The sequence below is a fragment of the Neovison vison genome, chromosome 4, assembly GCF_020171115.1.
Source record: "Neovison vison isolate M4711 chromosome 4, ASM_NN_V1, whole genome shotgun sequence".
Taxonomy (NCBI): Eukaryota; Metazoa; Chordata; class Mammalia; order Carnivora; family Mustelidae; genus Neogale; species Neogale vison.
This window is the reverse complement of record NC_058094.1, coordinates 118625151-118645247: the sequence shown is the minus strand read 5'-3', so window position 1 is coordinate 118645247 and position 20097 is coordinate 118625151.

Genomic DNA, 20097 nt, shown 5'->3' with positions numbered 1-20097 from the left:
TGGAATCATGGTGGTTTCATCATGGAGCCTGTGAGGAAGGCCCACCTTTCCCCTTTTCCAGGTTGTTGCAAACAAGTGAATGAATCTAGAGTACAGAAAACTTATCACCCTCCCCTTCCAGCTAGGACACCTGTGATTTCAGGAAAGAAAACAGTATGATCATCAAATCATGCTTTGTCCTGTTTGCATGACTCTTTTGTTCCCTGGGGGATGGGAGATTTGAGGTTTGAGGTACTCTTTCACCACTTTGCAATGCACAGAGGACACCTCATTCCTGGGGAAGATGGGGAAGTGTGCTAGAGGCCTGTGAGCCCCAAAGTATGAAGAGAGCAAAATGAGTCATGCACAAATGGGCCCAGTCCTCCTACAGGTTCCACGTTCTGGGTCCCATTGGACAAAATAGGTGGCAAGGAAGAATAGCTGCTACCCGTACCAAAGCTCACTGCCTTACAGATAGTAAATGATCCTACTGTAATAGTCTCGCCCCCCTGCAATGTCTTTGGGATTAGGTAACATTTGTTAACAGATTCTTACTCAGACTTCTCCATACCCTGTAAATTGTGCATGCTGAGATTTTTGTACGTGACCTTGAATAAAAAAGCCAGAAGAATTTTTTTTTCAATTTATTTATTTTCAGAAAAACAGTATTCATTATTTTTTCACCACACCCAGTGCTCCATGCAAGCTGTGCCCTCTATAATACCCACCACCAGGTACCCCAACCTCCCACCCCCCCCGCCACTGCAAACCCCTCAGATTGTTTTTCAGAGTCCATAGTCTCTCATGGTTCATCTCCCCTTCCAATTTACCCAAAAGCACCTACCCTCCCCAATGTCCATAACCCTACCCGCCTTCTCCCAACCCCCCTCCCCCCAGCAACCCACAGTTTGTTTCGTGAGATTAAGAGTCACTTATGGTTTGTCTCCCTCCCTATCCCATCTTGTTTCATGGATTCTTCTCCTACCCACTTAAGCCCCCATGTTGCATCACCACTTCCTCATATCAGGGAGATCATATGATATTTGTCTTTCTCCGCTTGACTTATTTCGCTAAGCATGATACGCTCTAGTTCCATCCATGTTGTCGCAAATGGCAAGATTTCGTTTCTTTTGATGGCTGCATAGTATTCCATTGTGTATATATACCACATCTTCTTGATCCATTCATCTGTTGATGGACATCTAGGTTCTTTCCATAGTTTGGCTATTGTGGACATTGCTGCTATAAACACTCGGGTGCACGTGCCCCTTTGGATCACTTTGTTTGTATCTTTAGGGTAAATTCCCAGTAGTGCAATTGCTGGGTCATAGGGCAGTTCTATTTTCAACATTTTGAGCAACCTCCATGCTGTTTTCCAGAGTGGTTGCACCAGCTTGCATTCCCACCAACAGTGTAGGAGGGTTCCCCTTTCTCCGCATCCTCGCCAGCATCTGTCATTTGCTGACTTGTTGATTTTAGCCATTCTGACTGGTGTGAGGTGATATCTCACTGTCGTTTTGATTTGTATTTCCCTGATGCCGAGTGATATGGAGCACTTTTTCATGTGTCTGTTGGCCATCTGGATGTCTTCTTTGCAGAAACGTCTGTTCATGTCCTCTGCCCATTTCTTGATTGGATTATTTGTTCTTTGGGTGTTGAGTTTGTTAAGTACTTAATAGATTTTGGACACTAGTCCTTTATCTGATATGTCGTTTGCAAATATCTTCTCCCATTCTGTCAGCTGTCTTTTGGTTTTGTTAACTGTTTCCTTTGCTGTGCAAAAGCTTTTGATTTTGATGAAATCCCAAAAGTTCATTTTTGCCTTTGCTTCCCTTGCCTTTGGCGATGTTCCTAGGAAGATGTTGCTGTGGCTGAGGTCGAAGAGGTTGCTGCCTGTGTTCTCCTCAAGGATTTTGATGGATTCCTTTCTCACATTGAGGTCCGTAATCCATTTTGAATCTATTTTTGTGTGTGGTGTAAGGAAATGGTCCAATTTCATTTTTCTGCACGTGGCTGTCCAATTTTCCCAACACCATTTATTGAAGAGGCTGTCTTTTTTCCATTGGACATTCTTTCCTGCTTTGTCGAAGATTAGTTGACCATAGAGTTGAGGGTCTATTTCTGGGCTCTCTATTCTGTTCCATTGGTCTATGTGTCTGTTTTTGTGCCAGTACCATGCTGTCTTGATGATGACAGCTTTGTAATAAAGCTTGCAGTCCGGAATTGTGATGCCAACAACATTGGCTTTGTTTTTCAATATCCCTTTGGCTATTCGAGGTCTTTTATCATTCCATATAAATTTTAAAATTATTTGTTCCATTTCTTTGAAAAAGATGGATGGTACTTTGATAGGAATTGCATTAAATGTGTAGATTGCTTTAGGCAGCATAGACATTTTGACAATATTTATTCTTCCAATCCAGGAGCATGGAACATTTTTCCATTTCTTTGTGTCTTCCTCAATTTCTTTCATGAGTACTTTATAGTTTTCTGAGTATAGATTCTTAGCCTCTTTGGTTAGGTTTATTCCTAGGTATCTTATGGTTTGGGGTGCAATTGTGAATGGGATTGACTCCTTAATTTCTCTTTCTTCTGCCTTGTTGTTGGTGTAGAGAAATGCAACTGATTTCTGTGCATTGATCTTATATCCTGACACTTTACTGAATTCCTGTATAAGTTCTAGCAGTTTTGGAGTGGAGTCTTTTGGGTTTTCCACATAGAGTATCAGATCATCTACGAAGAGTGATAATTTGACTTCTTCTTTGCCGATTTGGATGCCTTTAATTTCCTTTTGTTGTCTGATTGCTGAGGCTGAGACTTGTAGTACTATATGGAATAGCAGTGGTGATAATGGACATCCCTGCCGTGTTCCTGACCTTAGTGGAAAAGCTTTCAGTTTTTCTCCATTGAGAATGATATTTGCAGTGGGTTTTTCATAGATGGCTTTGATGATATTGAGGTATGTGCCCTCTATCCCTACACTTTGAAGGGTTTTGATCAGGAAGGGATGCTGTACTTTGTCAAATGCTTTTTCAGCATCTATTGAGAGTATCATATGGTTCTTGTTCTTTCTTTTATTGATGTGTTGTATCACATTGACTGATTTGCGGATGTTGAACCAACCTTGCAGCCCTGATATAAATCCCACTTGGTCGTGGTGAATAATCCTTTTAATGTACTGTTGAATCCTATTGGCTAGTACTTTGGTGAGAATTTTTGCATCTGTGTTCATCAAAGATATTGGTCTATAGCTCTCCTTTTTGATGGGATCCTTGTCTGATTTTGGGATCAAGGTGATGCTGGCCTCATAAAATGACTTTGGGAGTTTTCCTTCCATTTCAATTTTTTGGAACAGTTTCAGGAGAATAGGAATTAGTTCTTCTTTAAATGTTTGGTAGAATTCCCCCGGGAAGCCATCTGGCCCTGGGCTCTTGTTTGTTTGGAGATTTTTAATGACTGTTCAATCTCCTTACTGGTTATGGGTCTGTTCAGGCTTTCTATTTCTTCCTGGTTCAATTTTGGTAGTTTATATGTTTCTAGGTATGCATCCATTTCTTCCAGATTGTCAAATTTGTTGGCGTAGAGTTGCTCATAGTATGTTCTTATAATAGTTTGTATTTCTTTGGTGTTAGTTGTGATCTCTCCTCTTTCATTCATGATTTTATTTATTTGGGTCCTTTCTCTTTTCTTTTTGATAAGTCTGGCCAAGGGTTTATCAATTTTATTAATTCTTTCAAAGAACCAGCTCCTAGTTTGGTTGATTTGTTCTATTATTTTTTTGGTTTCTATTTCATTGATTTCTGCTCTGATCTTTATGATTTCTCTTCTCCTGCTGGGCTTAGGGTTTCTTTCTTGATCTTTCTCCAGCTCCTTTAGGTGTAGGGTTAGGTTGTGTACCTGAGACCTTTCTTGTTTCTTGAGAAAAGCTTGTACCGCTATATATTTTCCTCTCAGGACTGCCTTTGTTCTGTCCCACAGTTTTTGAACCGTTGTATTTTCATTATCATTTGTTTCCATGATTTTTTTCAATTATTCTTTAATTTCCCGGTTGACCCATTCATTCTTTAGAAGGATGCTGTTTAGTCTCCATGTATTTGTGTTCTTTCCAAACTTCCTCTTGTGGTTGAGTTCTAGCTTCAGAGCATTGTGGTCTGAAAATATGCAGGGAATGATCCCAATCTTTTGATATTGGTTGAGTCCTGATTTAGGACCGAGGATGTGATCTATTCTGGAGAATGTTCCATGTGCACTAGAGAAGAATGTGTATTCTGTTGCTTTTGGATGAAATGTTCTGAATATATCTGTGATGTCCATCTCATCCAGTGTATCATTTAAGGCCTTTATTTCCCTGTTGATGTTTTGCTTGGATGATCTGTCCATTTCAGTGAGGGGAGTGTTAAAGTCCCCTACTATTATTGTATTATTGTTGATGTGTTTCTTTGATTTTGTTATTAATTGGTTTATATAGTTGTCTGCTCCCACGTTGGGGGCATAGATATTTAAAATTGTTAGATCTTCTTGTTGGACAGACCCTTTGAGTATGATATAGTGTCCTTCCTCATCTCTTATTATAGTCTTTGGCTTAAAATCTAATTGATCTGATATAAGGATTGCCACTCCTGCTTTTTTCTGATGTCCATTAGCATGGTAAATTCTTTTCCACCCCCTCATGTTAAATCTGGAGGTGTCTTCGGGCTTAAAATGAGTTTCTTGGAGGCAACATATAGATGGGTTTTGTTTTTTTATCCATTCTGATACCCTGTGTCTTTTGATTGGGGCATTTAGCCCATTAACATTCAGGGTAACTATTAAGATATATGATTTTAGTGCCATTGTATTGCCTGTAAAGTGACTGTTACTGTATATTGTCTCTGTTCCTTTCTGATCTACCACTTGTAGGCTCTCTCTTTGCTTAGAGGACCCCTTTCAGTATTTCCTGTAGAGCTGGTTTGTTGTTTGCAAATTCTTTCAGTTTTTGTTTGTCCTGGAAGCTTTTAATCTCTCCTTCTATTTTCAATGATAGCCTAGCTGGATATAGTATTCTTGGCTGCATGTTTTTCTCGTTTAGTGCTCTGAAAATATCATGCCAGCTCTTTCTGGCCTGCCAGGTCTCTGTGGATAAGTCAGCTGCCAATCTAATACTTTTACCATTGTATGTTACAGACTTCTTTTCCCGGGCTGCTTTCAGGATTTTCTCTTTGTCACTAAGGCTTGTAAATTTTACTATTAGGTGACGGGGTGTGGGCCTATTCTTATTGATTTTGAGGGGCGTTCTCTGAACCTCCTGAATTTTGATGCTCATTCCCTTTGCCATATTGGGGAAATTCTCCCCAATAATTCTCTCCAGTGTACCTTCTGCTCCCCTCTCTCTTTCTTCTTCTTCTGGAATCCCAATTATTCTAATGTTGTTTCGTCTTATGTTGTCACTTATCTCTCGAATTCTCCCCTCATGGTCCAGTAGCTGTTTGTCCCTCTTTTGCACAGCTTCTTTATTCTCTGTCATTTGGTCTTCTATATCGCTAATTCTTTCTTCTGCCTCATTTATCCTAGCAGTGAGAGCCTCCATTTTTTATTGAACTTCATTAATAGCTTTTTTGATTTCAACTTGGTTAGATTTTAGTTCTTTTATTTCTCCAGAAAGGGCTTTTATATCTCTGGAGAGGGTTTCTCTAATATCTTCCATGCCTTCTTCAAGCCCGGCTATAACCTTGAGAATTGTCATTTTGAATCTAGATCTGACATATTACCAATGTCTGTATTGATTAGGTCCCTAGCCTTCGGTACTGCCTCTTGTTCTTTTTTTTGTTGTGAATTTTTCCGCCTTGTCATTTTGTCCAGCTAAGAGTATATGAAGGAGCAAGTAAAATACTAAAAGGGTGGCAACAATCCCAGGAAAATATGCTTTAACCAAATCAGAAGAGATCCCAAATCGTGAGGGGGGAGAAATCTCCTCTGATTGGGATCTCCTTTGGTTGGGATCTCCCAATCTCTTCTGATTGGGATCTCCCAATCTCTTCTGATTGGGATCTCTTCTGATTTGGGGATAAAAAGAGGTTCAAAAATAAAGAAAGAAAACAAAAGAAAAAAAAACAATTTAAAAAAAGAAAATGAATAAAGAAAAGTATAAAAAAGAAAAATATATATATTAGATAATCTAGTTAAAAACGTTAAAAAAGAAAAGGGTAAAAGTTATAAAAAATTTTAGCAGAAGAAGAGAAAAAAAATGAAAAAGAAAAAAGTTAAATTAACTGCAAGACTGAAAAATCACAGGCAGAAAGCCAAGAGTTCCGTGGTTTTTTTTCTCCTCCTCTGGAATTCTGCTGCTCTCTCCTTGGTATTGAAACTGCTCTCCTTGGTAGGTGAACTTGGTCTTGCCTGGATTTCTTGTTGATCTTCCGGGGGAGGGGCCTGTTGTAGTGATTCTCAAGTGTCTTTGCCCCAGGCGGAATTACACCGTTCTTACCAGGGACTGGGCTGAGTGATCTGCTCGGCTTTGCTTTCAGGAGCTTTTGTTCCCTGAGCGCTTTCCTTAGAGTTCCAGAGGACGGGAATACAAATGGCGGCCTCCTGGTCTCCGGCCCGGAGGAGCCGAGAGCCCGGGGCCCCGCTCCCCAGTGCGCCCTCAGCGAACAGCTCCTAGAAACTCGCATCTGCCTAACCTCCGGCCGCGCTCTGAGCTCACCGAGCTTGCGACAGGTTCAAGGCAACTCCGAGCTGCGAGCTTACTGTCGGCTCTGTCTCTGCAGCCGGCTTTCCCTTTCCAATATCCACAAGCTCTGCGACACTCAGACACCCCTGATCCTTCTGTGACCCCGCGGGACCTGAGGTCACACCGACCCTGCGTGGGCTTTGTCCCGGTTTAGCCTCCGGAGCGATGTCCCTCAGCGGAACAGACTTTTAAAAGTCCTGATTTTGTGCTGAGTTGCTCCGCAACTTGCCCGGAGCCGGCCCCTCCCCCCGGGGTCTATCTTCCCGTCGCTTTGGATTCACTTCTCCGCCAGTCCTACCTTTCAGAAAGTGGTTGTTTTTCTGTTTCTAGAATTGCTGTTCTACTCTTCGATCTGCCGATGTGTTTGCAAGTGTTTGCAATCTTTAGATAAGCTCTCTAGCTGATCTCCTGCTAGCTGAGGTAGTCTCAGCCTGCTACTTCTCCGCCATCTTGACTCCTCCTCTCCCAGAAGAATTTTATGTCTCCCACAAAGAAAGGCCGACGTACCACTCTGATAAAAAAAAAAAAAATAGGGTAGCTTCCTCTGTCATTCCTGTGGAACGTTCACACGCCTGTCGATCCAGCGAAGCTAGGGAGAGATACACAGAATGTTCAGTCCACTGGTGGGGCTCGGCAGGAAGAGCTCATGGAGTTTAGCTTGGGGCCAGCATACCTGGGAGTGTATGGAGATGTTGGTTTACATGGGTATGGACTGAGCAAGCTGCTGCTGCATCAAGAATGGTCAGTGCAAGGAGCCAGGAAATAGAGAGAAACATTGACTCTGAACTTTAGATACAGGGAATTGAATCAGGGTGATCTCTTCAATCGAAAGAGGGTAAACACTAATGTGCATGCTCTGTTGTACTGACAGGCAAGTTCCTCCAACCAGCGACTGTGTTGTGGTCATTGTCAAGATCATTTATTTGCCAGGATCAAACTGTGAGGCTCTTCCCTATCTCTCACCTCTTCTAGGATATTGTATTTCTTCAGAAGAACACTGTGTGGCAGGGTTGCATTCAATGGAAGCGCAAGTACCCTAGAGGTTTCTATTTGTTCCTGAGATATGCATGGTCAGGAAAACCAAAGACACAAGATTTTTATGTCCTGACATCTGTGCATTCCAAAAGAGTCCCCATCCTCAAAGTGCTTATTCTTCCCAGTCCTCCTTTCCTGTGGTATGTGGGTGTGTCCTTTGAGTTAGCGGGACCCAGTTTTCCAGGAGCCCCCCCCCCATCCTCAATCAGGAATAAGCAATTTCATGAGATAGCAGAGGCCAGGCAAAAGAAGGGTACTCACTAACCTGGCCGTGTAGCATATTGTCAGGAAATTTGATCTGGTGCCAAGCTAATGATGAGGCTTTCCTGGCAGTTGCCATTTGCCAGTGAGCCTTCCCTCTGTGCATTCAAGATGGGAGCATTTTTGTAAGGCTGGTGATGATGTTTTGGTAGACTACAGTATATTCTGATTCTTTTATGTATTGACCCTGTCTAAGAAATGTCCCCAGCTAGTACAGATGTAGGCCCCTTTCTTTCTCCCCATCTCTGTTTGAGGAAAGGGAATCCTAAGCAACCCTCCAGGTGTATCTGTGGTCAGCGAGGAATGTGGTGTCCTAGGTGGGTGTGTGCAGTAGGGTTGAAGGAGGTTTGGCTTTGAAACCTTGACCCATGTCCTGAACTCCGTTAAGTGGGAGATGTCTTCTGATGAATTACAGGCACTCATCACACCCACATACCTAGTCCCGTTGCATCGACCCACATAAAAACAAGCCCCAACCCTCAGACGCACCAAGCACACCACCTGAATGACCTACTGGTTTGCAGGGAATGTAGCACAGGTCCTGGTTTTCTACAGGACACTCCATTTATTCAGTCCGCCCCAGCCTCCGTTCTGAGCAGGAACTCAGAATGGAGGAAGCCCTCCAGACCAAATGAGGAGACAAAGCCCTACCTTGTTCTTCAGCTAGATCTGTCCCCCAAAAGGGACTGATGGGAGAATATGTACATGGTCCATTTCCAGTTGCTGCCTCCTGCAGTTGGAGAAAGGGAACCCCAGTGAGGATCCAAGCATCCTGTGCACACCATGTGCACTCATCAATGTGCTCTTGGTGTCATAAGCAAGCCATATGGGATGCAATCATTGAGTTTATGATCCAGAGAAGGAAAAAAATGACCTCCAGAAAAGGCTCCAGCTTGGAATGTCATATCTCCCAAGTCCATTTTCTTCAGCAACTCAAATCAAAGCTATTTTCCATAGACAGAATGACCTGGTGGAAAATGCTCATGACCATCCATTGCTTAAGGAATGGTGGTGGTGTTTTCTCAGTGCCCCTCTAAATATGGTGTCCTGTAATGATATAAACTCACTGCAGGCTCTCAGCACCAAGGAAATTGTCTCTCCCTCTGGCATGTACATGCTCAGATATTCATGGAAAGAGAAATCAAACACTGCTCCAAAAAGGAGCCTGCTTCTTCCTCTCCCTCTGCTACTCCTCCTTCTTGCACTATCAAGCACTGACTGTCTGTCTTTCTGACTTTCTCTGACTCTGTATTTTTCTCTTTGAAATAAATAAAATCTTGAAGAAAAATGGATTTACCTGAGGGAGAGTTGGTGTTAATTCTTCTGCCCTCAAAATGAGTATCTCTTCCATCAGGTCCTCTTGGACAGCTAGGAGGATGCAGAGGCACTGTGAGGACACTGCTGTGGCTGCTCAGGAAGTAGGCAGGGAGTTTGGATGGATGAAGACAGGAGGCGAGTATGTGTGTGTGCGTGCATAGGAGGTACAGACCGCACTGGACCTTCTCCTCGGTGCAGAGAGGAAGGGATGCGAGAGGAGCAGGAAGGAAATGAGAATAAGGTTTTTGTCTTTCTAGCTAAAATGAGCCCGATCAAAGTCAAATAGTCAGTCCAATACATGTGAACCCTAGCCTGGCTTTTGTGTGAGGACCAAGTCCCATAACCTCTCCTGACTGACGTGCCACTGAGGTGTCACATGCTGCTTCTTTGGACATCAGTTCTGGGCCCAAGATCCCAATATGCTGTGACTATATGCATCACGCCTCTAAGATTTTGCATGGCATAAAAAGCAGCTTTGCTTGCCGGGCTGAATTCAACCCTCAGAAAAGAAGCCTAGTGGTTTGCTTCACTCATCATTTTTCTTCAGAAAATCCCATGTACAATGCTGGAGAAAACTGACATCATAACTTACATAAACACTGGCACCATCGATGACTGATATATTCCTTCCACTATTCTTGAGGTGTTCCATGTGTGTGTGTTTCTGACGAAGACAGTAGCTGTCCAAACCATCCCCGGTGTTCTGACCAGTGGGAAGTTCCTTACACAAAGGACTTTTGGAGTGTGTGATGACACTCTGTAGGCTGGCTTTGCAGCAGATTTGCCCTGGGAGTGTTGGGTCCAAAGTTTCCAACCAAGCTTGACCTTGATTTTCTATTTGCCAGTGGTGTGTGAGTTTGTGCTTAGAAAATTTGATCCTTCCTGAGGCTTACAGAAATCTTATCAAGTACACTAAATTCCCTCTGTTATGCTTTTCTGCTGTTGGTCGTGTGTACACATTGAGAATGGCTATGACAAATGATGCCCTATTCTGTCCTCCATGGATCCACACACCTTCCAGCATTATGGGCTTGAGCATGAGGATGTAGCAACCTAGAGGAAATGGAAAATTATTCAACCTTAGAATAGGATGGGATTTATGTCATTTGGATCATTGATGAACCCAGAGGGCACACCTAAGTGAAATAGGTAAGACAGGAAGGACAAACACTATAAGATTTCACTTCTGTCTAGATTCTGAAAGTCAAAACAAATGAATACACAAATACAAAGCACAATCAGAATGTCACTACAGATAAGAAAGAGATGGTTCTCAGAAGGGAGGTGAGGGGGGCATGAAAGAAATAGGTGAAGGGGTGTAGGAGATACAGTCTTCCCATTGTGGGTTGAGTAAGTCACGGGGATGAAAGGTACAACATAGGGAATATGACAATTTTATTGGAATAGTGTCTCTGTTGACTGATGATAGCTACACTTTTCATCATTATAATATAAAATAAAACCTTGTCCAATCATAATGTTCACCTGACATTAACAAATTATTGTGTGTCAAATATGCTACAGACAATAATGAGTCATAAAGTATACAAATATAACAGGAATGGGTTTGTCTGAAAGTGACAGAAACCCAAGGACAATCCAGCTGGAATTACCCTCACTCGACCAGTCTAGGGATGAAAGGTAACTGGTCTCCTGGGGAGACACAACTCTTCACTTCTGTGGTGATTTACTTCTTGTTCACTTCTTTGAAGATTTCTGTTTCAGCTTCTGTTGGCAGCTTTTCCTGTGTGCCCCTTTGGTTGGTTGTCAGTCCCAGGCCACAGGCTCTTGTTCTCTCCATGGTCCACACAGGGAAGCCCATTTCCTCCCATTTTCTGAGGGTACCTCTCTGCTCTTATTAATCTCTCCCCTAAGCTCTAGAGCTGGTGGATGGGCACAAGGATGAGAGAGAGCCACATGGCAGCTCACTCTTTCAACAAGTTATTTATGGGAACTTCCTATGTGCAGGTGGGGAAAAGCTATGGAATTCTCCTGAAAACATTATTATTTTTTTAAGTTTCAGGGGTACATGTTAGGGATGCATCAGTTCCATATAATACCTAGAGCTCATTCTATCAAATGCCCTCTGTAATGCCCATCACCCAGTTTCCCCATGTCACAGCTACCTCCTCTCCAGCAACCCTCAATTTGTTTCCTAGTTGTTGAGTCTCTTATGGTTTGCCTCCCTCCCTATATGCATCTTGTTTTATTTTTTCCCATTCCCCTATGTTCATTGGTCTTGTTTCTCATATTACGCTTATGATAGAAATCATATGGCATTTGGATTTCTGCGACTGACTTATTCCCACAGCATTATATCCTCCAGTTCCATCCTCATCCTTACAAAAGAGAATATTTCAGTTTTTGGGAGGCTGAGTAATATACCATCCTATCTATGAACCACATATTCTTTATCCAGACTTTAAAATGTTCTGCTTTTGCACCCAGCTGTTTATAATAGTTTGTGGCAGCTTTCTTAATAATACTCCCTCCCTTCCACTGTATCCTCAGCTATACCACACCAAATTCAAGTCCCCATCCTCCTGCCATGGAAATACTGGTCACTTTTCTACTTGTAGCCTTGCAACATTTATATGATCACACCTTTGACTGATTTCTTGAGTGTTCAGAATGATTTATTAAGTATGTAATTATATTTGAGGGCGGAGGAAAATTTAATTCTTCCTCGCAGAATTCTCTCATTGGATGCTGGATATGAAAACTGAGAACCTGGTGACAGGATAGATTTTTTTGTTCCTGGTCTATGAGAGCTGAATGCCACTATGATATTGGCAAGCCGATCCTTACTGGTGACACATATTAATCCCTTCCAGTCTTAGGTTTACTGTGGTAAGATGTCCTAAACATAATGTCTACCATATTATCCACTTATATTTAAGCTTTGTTGGATGAGCTGAGAGTAGCGATTTCTCTATTGCCATGTTGTCTGACTTACGTACACCTGTGAACTTTCATGGGTTCTAATGGTCCATGTATTCATTAATATGCATGTCAATGTTTTAATTGATGGTGCCTCTGTGTGGCACATGTACTTTGCAGTATTTATGACCATCACTGTAAATACAACCCAAATATAAAATTTTCCACTTGAAGAACAGTTTAACTCTTTTCTTTTAAATCATGGTTTCCAGGTAATGATATCAGTCAGGGGTGTCACTGAGAAATCCATCAGTAATTGGTCAGTTGACATGTCTTGGCATTGGTCATCAGAATGATGCCAATATGCGAAATCCCTGGTGATTGGTCAGGGCAGAGTGGTGACATTCCATGGTGGTGACATCACATGAAGGTATTCTGGTGTCCCAGGGCGGTTATAAAAACTTGGCAACAGCCCAGGCTCCAGTGAAGATAGAGATGGCAGTTCAGTCACAACTCTTCCTTCTCTTCCTCGACTTCTCTTCCCTGTTCCCTGCCCCTGACCATGACAAGCCCCCTACCCAAACTTCCAGCTGTGGCCCTCTCCAATACTCTACACAGCACCATCATGTTAGCACCTATGTTTTTGCCCCTCTGTGGTCCAGAGAATCCTCATACCCATACATGGCAAAACCTAGACCCATTCCACACTATGAGGCTGGCTCAGGTCCTCAGGGAGACATTCTCATTTGGCATGTGGGAGTGGGACACTGTCTATCGGATACCATGGATTATCTGACAGCTAGGTCCCACACCCCTGAGGCCATATGTAACTTCAGTAGAGAAAAGCTGAGTCCATGTCCTGAGGGTATATTTGGCACACTACTACTCTGAAGCCCTCCAACCTGGTTCAGCACAGGGCACATGGGTGCACTAAACATCCAGCCAACCCAGATGTGCACAATATGTGGAATATTTGGAGACATCAGGTAGAGGGGGGATTTTACACAAGTAGGTACTGAGAAAAAGAATCACCTCGTCTCTATATGCAATGTTAGTCCTTGGAGCACTGACACTCAGTCCATGGACTGTCTGAAACAACTCAGCAGTGCACAAAACAACTTCCAGAAACCTGGCTAACTCAGAGGTCACAGACCATCAATCCTCAAACACAGCCTAACAAAGAGACTTTCAGACCTCAGGACACAGCACCTCCCATGAACCCAAAGACTGGGAGGCTTCTGATTCCACAGACACTGGGTAGAGAGGGAGCCTCCATACCTCACCCTGGTCAGCCTAGTGCAGCACAAGGCAAAGAATCCCAGAGAAGAGGTTTGCCAAGTGCCAAGAAACCATGGGTTCTGCATCCCAGTTGGTATCAGTATGATGATTCAACTCAACCGAAGCATTACCATGGTCTTTGTACCCAGTGGACAAATACTCAGCTCTCCACTAGGCCAAGAAGGCACCTGGACACCTGACTCCCCATGTGCCTATGGACTAGGAGACCAACAATTCAGATGTCTGCTAGGTCAAGCAGGAACCTTGAAGAGCCATCTCACCATGTTCCCATGGACATGTAGACTAACAAATCTGTTTTCAATTACACGAAGCAGGCACCTGGACAGCAGGTCCACCATGTGCTCTTGGACCTGGAGACTGACAAGTGGGCTGTCTGGTAAGCTAAGCAGGCACCTTGGCAGTCGGATCACCATGGTCCCTTGGATATTAAGCCCAAAAAAGGAGCCCTGGGCTAGGTCAAGCAGATAACTGGACTTGAGCCTCACCATGTGCCCTTAGACCTGGAAATCAACAAGTCAGATCTTTGTTTGGCCAAGCAGGCACCATCACAGTGGGATTACCATGTGCCCTTGGACCTGGAGACCAACAAATGAGCTATCTCGTGGGATAAGAAAGCATATTGGCAGTGGGCTAACCATGTGCCCTTGGACATGGAGACCAACAATGCAGCTCTGAGATAAGCCAAGCAGGTGACTTCACAACTGTCTCAATTCGGGCCCATGGAACTGGAAACCACAAAAACAGGTCCCTACCAGGCGAAGCAGGCACCTGGGCAGATGGTTCACCATGTGCCTTTGGACCTGCAGACCAATAAGAAAGCTCTGGGCTAAGCCAAGCAGCCATCTAGACACATAGCTAACCATGTGCCCAAGTCCTTGAAACCAAAAACTCAGCTCTTTGCCTGGCCAAAGGGGCACCTTGACAAAGGACTCACCAAGTGCCCTTGGACCTGGAGACCAATAACTGAGCAGTGCCTGGGTTAAGCAGGCACCTGGATAGTGGGCTAAACCTGTGCAATTGGACATTGAGGCCAAGAAAGGAGACCTGGGACAGGACAAGCATACACCTAGACAGGAGGCTCACTGTGTGCACCTGGGCCTGGAGATCTGAAACTCAGCTCTTTGCTTGGCCAAGTGGCCAATTTAGCAACAGGCTTTCCATGTGTCCTTGGACCTGGTGAATGACAACTGAGTTGTGTAAGGGGCTACACTGGCATGCTGACAGTTTACTGGGTGCCCTTAGACCTGGAGACCAGCGATGTCCCTCTGTGACAAGCCAAAGAGACAGCTTCACAGCTGGCTCATCATGGGCCCATGGGCATGGAAGCCACAATACCAAGTCTGTACTAGGCCAAGCAAACACCCAGACAGGAGGCTCAACATAGGCCCTTATACCTCAAGACAAACAACTCACTTTGTAGCTTGGCCAAGGACAAACATTGACAGCAGGCTCACCATGTGCCCTTGGACCTGGAAAACAGAAACTGAGCTGTCTGCTAGGTTAAGCTGTCTCCTTGTCAGTGGGATAAGGATGTCACCCTTGGATCTGTAGTCCAACAATACATCTCTGTGGCAAGCCAAGCAGGAAACTTCACAGTTGGCTCAACATGTATCCATGGATCTGGAAACCAAGCAGTGAGGAATCTACTAGGCCAAGCAGGCCCCTGGAGAGCTGGCTTACAATGTGCCCTTGGGCCTCAAGACCAACAACACAGCTCTCTATTAGGTCAAGCAGCCACTTGGATAGCAGGCTTGCCATGAGACTTTGGACATGGTGACCAGTAAAAGAACCCTCAACTAGACCAAGCACATACCTTGAGAGTGGGATCACCATGTACCCTTGGACCTGAAACTAACACACAGCACTTTGATAGGCCAAGAGGACCCCTGGATAGCAGGCTCACCGTGTGTTCTTTAAAGGCAATAAGGAACACACAGTTCTGCCCCAGGCCAAGCAGACAAATCGTGGGCTCACCATGTGCCCTTTGGCCAGGAGACCAAAAAATGAGCTGTCTGACAGGCCAAGTGGACACGCGGGCAGCAGGATCTCCATGTGCCCTTGTACCTGGAGACAAACTCAGCTTTCTGGTATGCCACATAGGCACCTGGTAAGCAGGTGCACCATGGGATCTTGGATCTCAAAACCAACAACTCAGCTTTGTGCTCAAGCAATTAGGAATATTGATAGCAGACTTACCATGGGCACTTGACCCAGTAGACCAAAAATTCAGCTGTGTGCTAGGCCAAGTGGGCATGATGAATGTGAGTTCACCATATGCCCTTGGAACTGGAGACCAATAACTGAGCTGTCAAATAGGCTTATCAGGCAACCAACAGCAATTTCACTGTGTTCCAAAGGACCTGGAGACTAATAATAAAGCTCTGCACTAGGCTAAGAAAGCAACTAGACAGCAAATTCAGCATGTTTCCTTGGAAACAGATCCTTCCTTCTTCCCAAAGTGCAGAACATTCTAACTAGGTAAGTGTTAACTCAGCTTTCCAGCTGGCATGAGATTATGCGACCTCCAAACTTGCTCAGAATTGAACTGATTTGTCCAATGCAGCCATGGAGATCTGGGAACCTCCAAACTGTGAGCCCTCCATCCCAGGACAGCACGGGACTAAGATGACAACTTGCACCTTAGCAGAAAAGTGAGTATTCAAGTTTCTTCTTACTTTTGATCTCCTTCAGTCTGAGGTCCTTTTGGCCTGCTATCTGTACAATATATATTTTGGGGGGAGTTCTCCCCCTGAGAAGAAAACTACACCATGCCCTAGAAGATGAAACAGTCCAGTTGTTTGAATACTTTTATTCAAATTTATGGAATGAAATGAAGAGTGACAATTGGAGGAAATTGTGGAGGAGACCCAGGCCATGAAAACTGTGGAGTCATTGGCTGAGATCTTCCAGCTGAAGGAGAAGTGTTACATCTTCAAAGGAGAGGTGGAGGTCTTAAAGCAAGATGTCAAGCAGTGCACTGAGAGGCAGGCTCAGCCCCTTGAGTTGGAGAGTTTCTTCATTCCAATGAAGGTCTTCTTGGACATTTCTGCCTTACATGCAGTGCCCAAGTGTTAATGTTTGTGCATCCACCACTATGGCATAGAAGGGGAGATGCAAAATATGTGTTCATCTCCCCAATTAATGGTACAGTATGGATTTGAAAAATAGGCAAATAAAGCATTTAAAATTAGAAAAAAAATAAAAATAAACAAAACTTATTATTTCTAAATAACTGATTTGCAAAAGACAAGCCCTGGGTGATTGTAAAGGGCAGCCTGTCTTAGAGCTACTACTATCCCTTACTATCTATCACATTCTCCTGAGGCTGGGGTCTTCATGGCTCGAAGAATATGTTGGTTAAACATGCAGAGTTGACACTGACTATAATCTGCCTGTCTCCATCAATTTGCTCATACATACTAAATTTTAGGAGCATTTTGATTGGAAGGAATAGACAAACCGTGTATCTGTTCACAGGTATTCCTTCATAAAGCTTTAGCAGTGACCAATTTTTCAGATTTTTGCTAAATTTGAAGTTGGCCCCTGATGTTATGGCTTCAGACTGTGGCCAGAAATACGGCTGTCGATCCAGGACATATTTGTCTGTGATGCAGTCTTTGGAAGAACAAATGTAACAAGACCATGCAAGAGGAGTAGAGCGATTCCAGAGGCTGAGTATGATTACCTGTTTCTGGCTGAGTAGGTTTGGGGTCAGAGAAGGAGGCAGAATGGTATGAGTGACCAGGCTGTGGGCTCCATTCTTACCAAAGAAGGACTGCAGGAATTGGGGAGAAATGTAGGATTAACAATGGGTGCTTTTGGTGCATGAGTGTCTGCATAGCTCAGTGGGAGAGAGGTGGGAAGAGGTGCACCTTGGAGACTGTAGTGTCTGCTTGGGTATGAAGAATGGGGCCACTTCAAGGACTCAATACTGACCTTCTTATAAATTGGACACTGGGGTCAGAATGCAGTTGGAAGGTGAGATTCCTGGATGCCCCTCCTGGCCTATGGTCCATCTTAGCTGCAGGGATGTGGAGTGGGAGTGTAGGTGTGGTGCAAATGACAGTAATCTGGTGTCTACATTTGACACCGACCGAGATTGTAGGTGAATTGCTTAGAGCTGTGGCTCCTGGGCTGAGCTCAGTAATGACAGTGTGCTCATAGCACCTGGGCATAAAAATATGGGAACCATGAGGAAGTTTCTTCTGGGGATTGAAATGAAATTCAAGGGACCTGAAAAGTGGGAGACATGCAACCATGAGATGGATGATGTCTGAGCTTATTTGAGGGTGATGCTTCCCAGAGCAAATGTGAAGGCTGGTAGAGTCCAGGTCACTTAAGTGTAAGGGGGACATGGGTTGCTTATGTGTTCCTAGCACTCGGGAACTCCTGTGATTAGCTGTTCAGACCATGTTCATTGTACCAATGGTTCCACAAACATCAAGGCCCTGCACTGACTGACACCCCAGAGTTCCTCACCCCTTCAGTCCCCATTCCTTCATACCGAAAATGGGGGAAAATTCTGTAGGAGGTGATTGTGTGAGCAGGAGACAGGAGAAGGAAGGTTTATGGAGGGGATCTACAAGGGCAGGGACATATGCAGTCTCGAGGCAGAAGGGAAGAAGTGGCAGTAGCAAAGGTCCTTGTTGAAGCCTTTTCTCCCCAAAGCAAAATATCAGAATTGGGAAGGTAGTGTATGAGATGACTCCCCCATATCCAGCATTTGCTGCCCCTTTGGGCTATATGTCATCACAGGACAGCACCGGACAATTCACAGACCAGCTACAGACCCATCCTGCCTCCTTCGCTGTTGCTTGATACCCACAACATAGGGTTTTTTAGGAGATATTTGGAACTCCCATGACCTGGGTTGGGATTGCTTTAATTAGGGGTGTGCTGACAGGTAGAATGCTACTACAGACAGGAATGGAGGAGGAGACTTAGATCTATAGATTCGAAGAAGCCACAGGTATTTCAGAAGAGTTCTCCAAAAGATAAAAATAGAGCTACCCTATGACACAGCCATTGCATTACTGGGTATTTACCCTAAAGATACAGATGTATTGAAAAGAAGGGTCATATGTACCCCTGTGTTCATAGAAGTAATGGCCATAATAGACAAACTGTGGAAAGGGTCAAGGTCCTCTTCAACAGATGAATGGACAAAGAAGATGTGGTCCATATATATGATGGAATATTACTCAGCCATTTGAAAGTGGGAATACCCCACTCCCCCCTCCTTGGTATATTTATTTATTTTTTCTTTTCAGCATAACAGTATTCATTGTTTTTGTTCCACACCCAGTGCTACATGCAAGCCATGCCCTCTATAATTCCAACCACCTGGATTCCCCAACCTCCCATCCCCCGCCCCTTCAAAACCCTCAGATTGTTTTCCAGAGTCCATAGTCTTTCACGGTTCAATTCTCCTTCCAATTTCTCTCAACTCCCTTCTCCTCTCTAACTCCCCATGTCCTCCATGCTATATGTTAAGCTCCACAAATAAGTGAAACCATACCTTAATTGACTCTCTCTGCTTGACTTATTTCACTCAGCATAATCTCTTCCAGTCCCGTCCATGTTGCTACAAATGCTCGTATTCATCCTTTCTAATGGAGACATAATAATCCATTGTGTATATCGACCACATCTTCCATATCCATTTGTTCGTTTAAGGGCATCTTGGTTCTTTCCACAGTTTGGCAACTGTGGCCATTGCTGCTATAAGCATTGGGGTACAGATGGCCCTTCTGTTCACTACATCTCTATCTTTGGGGTACATACCCAGTAGTGCTATTGCAGACTCACTGGGAAGCTCTATTTTATTTTCTTGAGGAATCTCCACACTGTTTTCCAAAGTGGCTGCACCAACTTGCATTCCCACCAACAGTAAAAGAGGGTTACCCTTTCTCCACATCCTCTCCAACACACGTTTCTTGTCTTGCTAATCTTGGCCATTCTAAGTGGTGTAAGTTGATATCTTAATGTGGTTTTAATTTGAATCTCCCTGAAGGTTAGTGATGATGAACATTTTTTCATATGTCTGATAGCCATTTGTATGTCTTCATTGGAAAAGTGTCTTTTCATATCTTCTGCCCATTTTTTTAATATGATTTCCTGTTTTGTGTGTGTTGAGTTTGAGGAGTTCTTTATAGATTATGGATATTAACCTTTTGTATGTACTGTCATTTGCAAATATCTTCTCCCATTCTGTGGCTTGCCTCTTTGTTTGGTTAACTGTTTCCTTTGTTGTACAGAAGCTTTTGATCTTGAGGAAGTCCCAAAAGTTCATTTTCACTTTTGTTTCCTTTGCCTTTGGAGACGTATCTTGAAAGAAGTTGCTATGGCTGATATTGAAGAGATTGCTGCCTAAGTTCTCCTCTAGGATCCTGATGGATTCCTATTTCATGTGGACGTCTTTTATTCATTTTGAGTTTATCTTTGTCTTTGGTGTAAGAGAATATTTGAGTTTCATTCTTCTACTTATAGCTGTCCAGTTTTTCCAGCACCACTTAATGAAGAGATTGTCTTTTTTCCACTGTATATTTTTTCCTGTTTTGTCGAAGATTATTTGCCCATAGAGTTGAGGGTCCATAACTGGGCTCTCTACTCTGTTT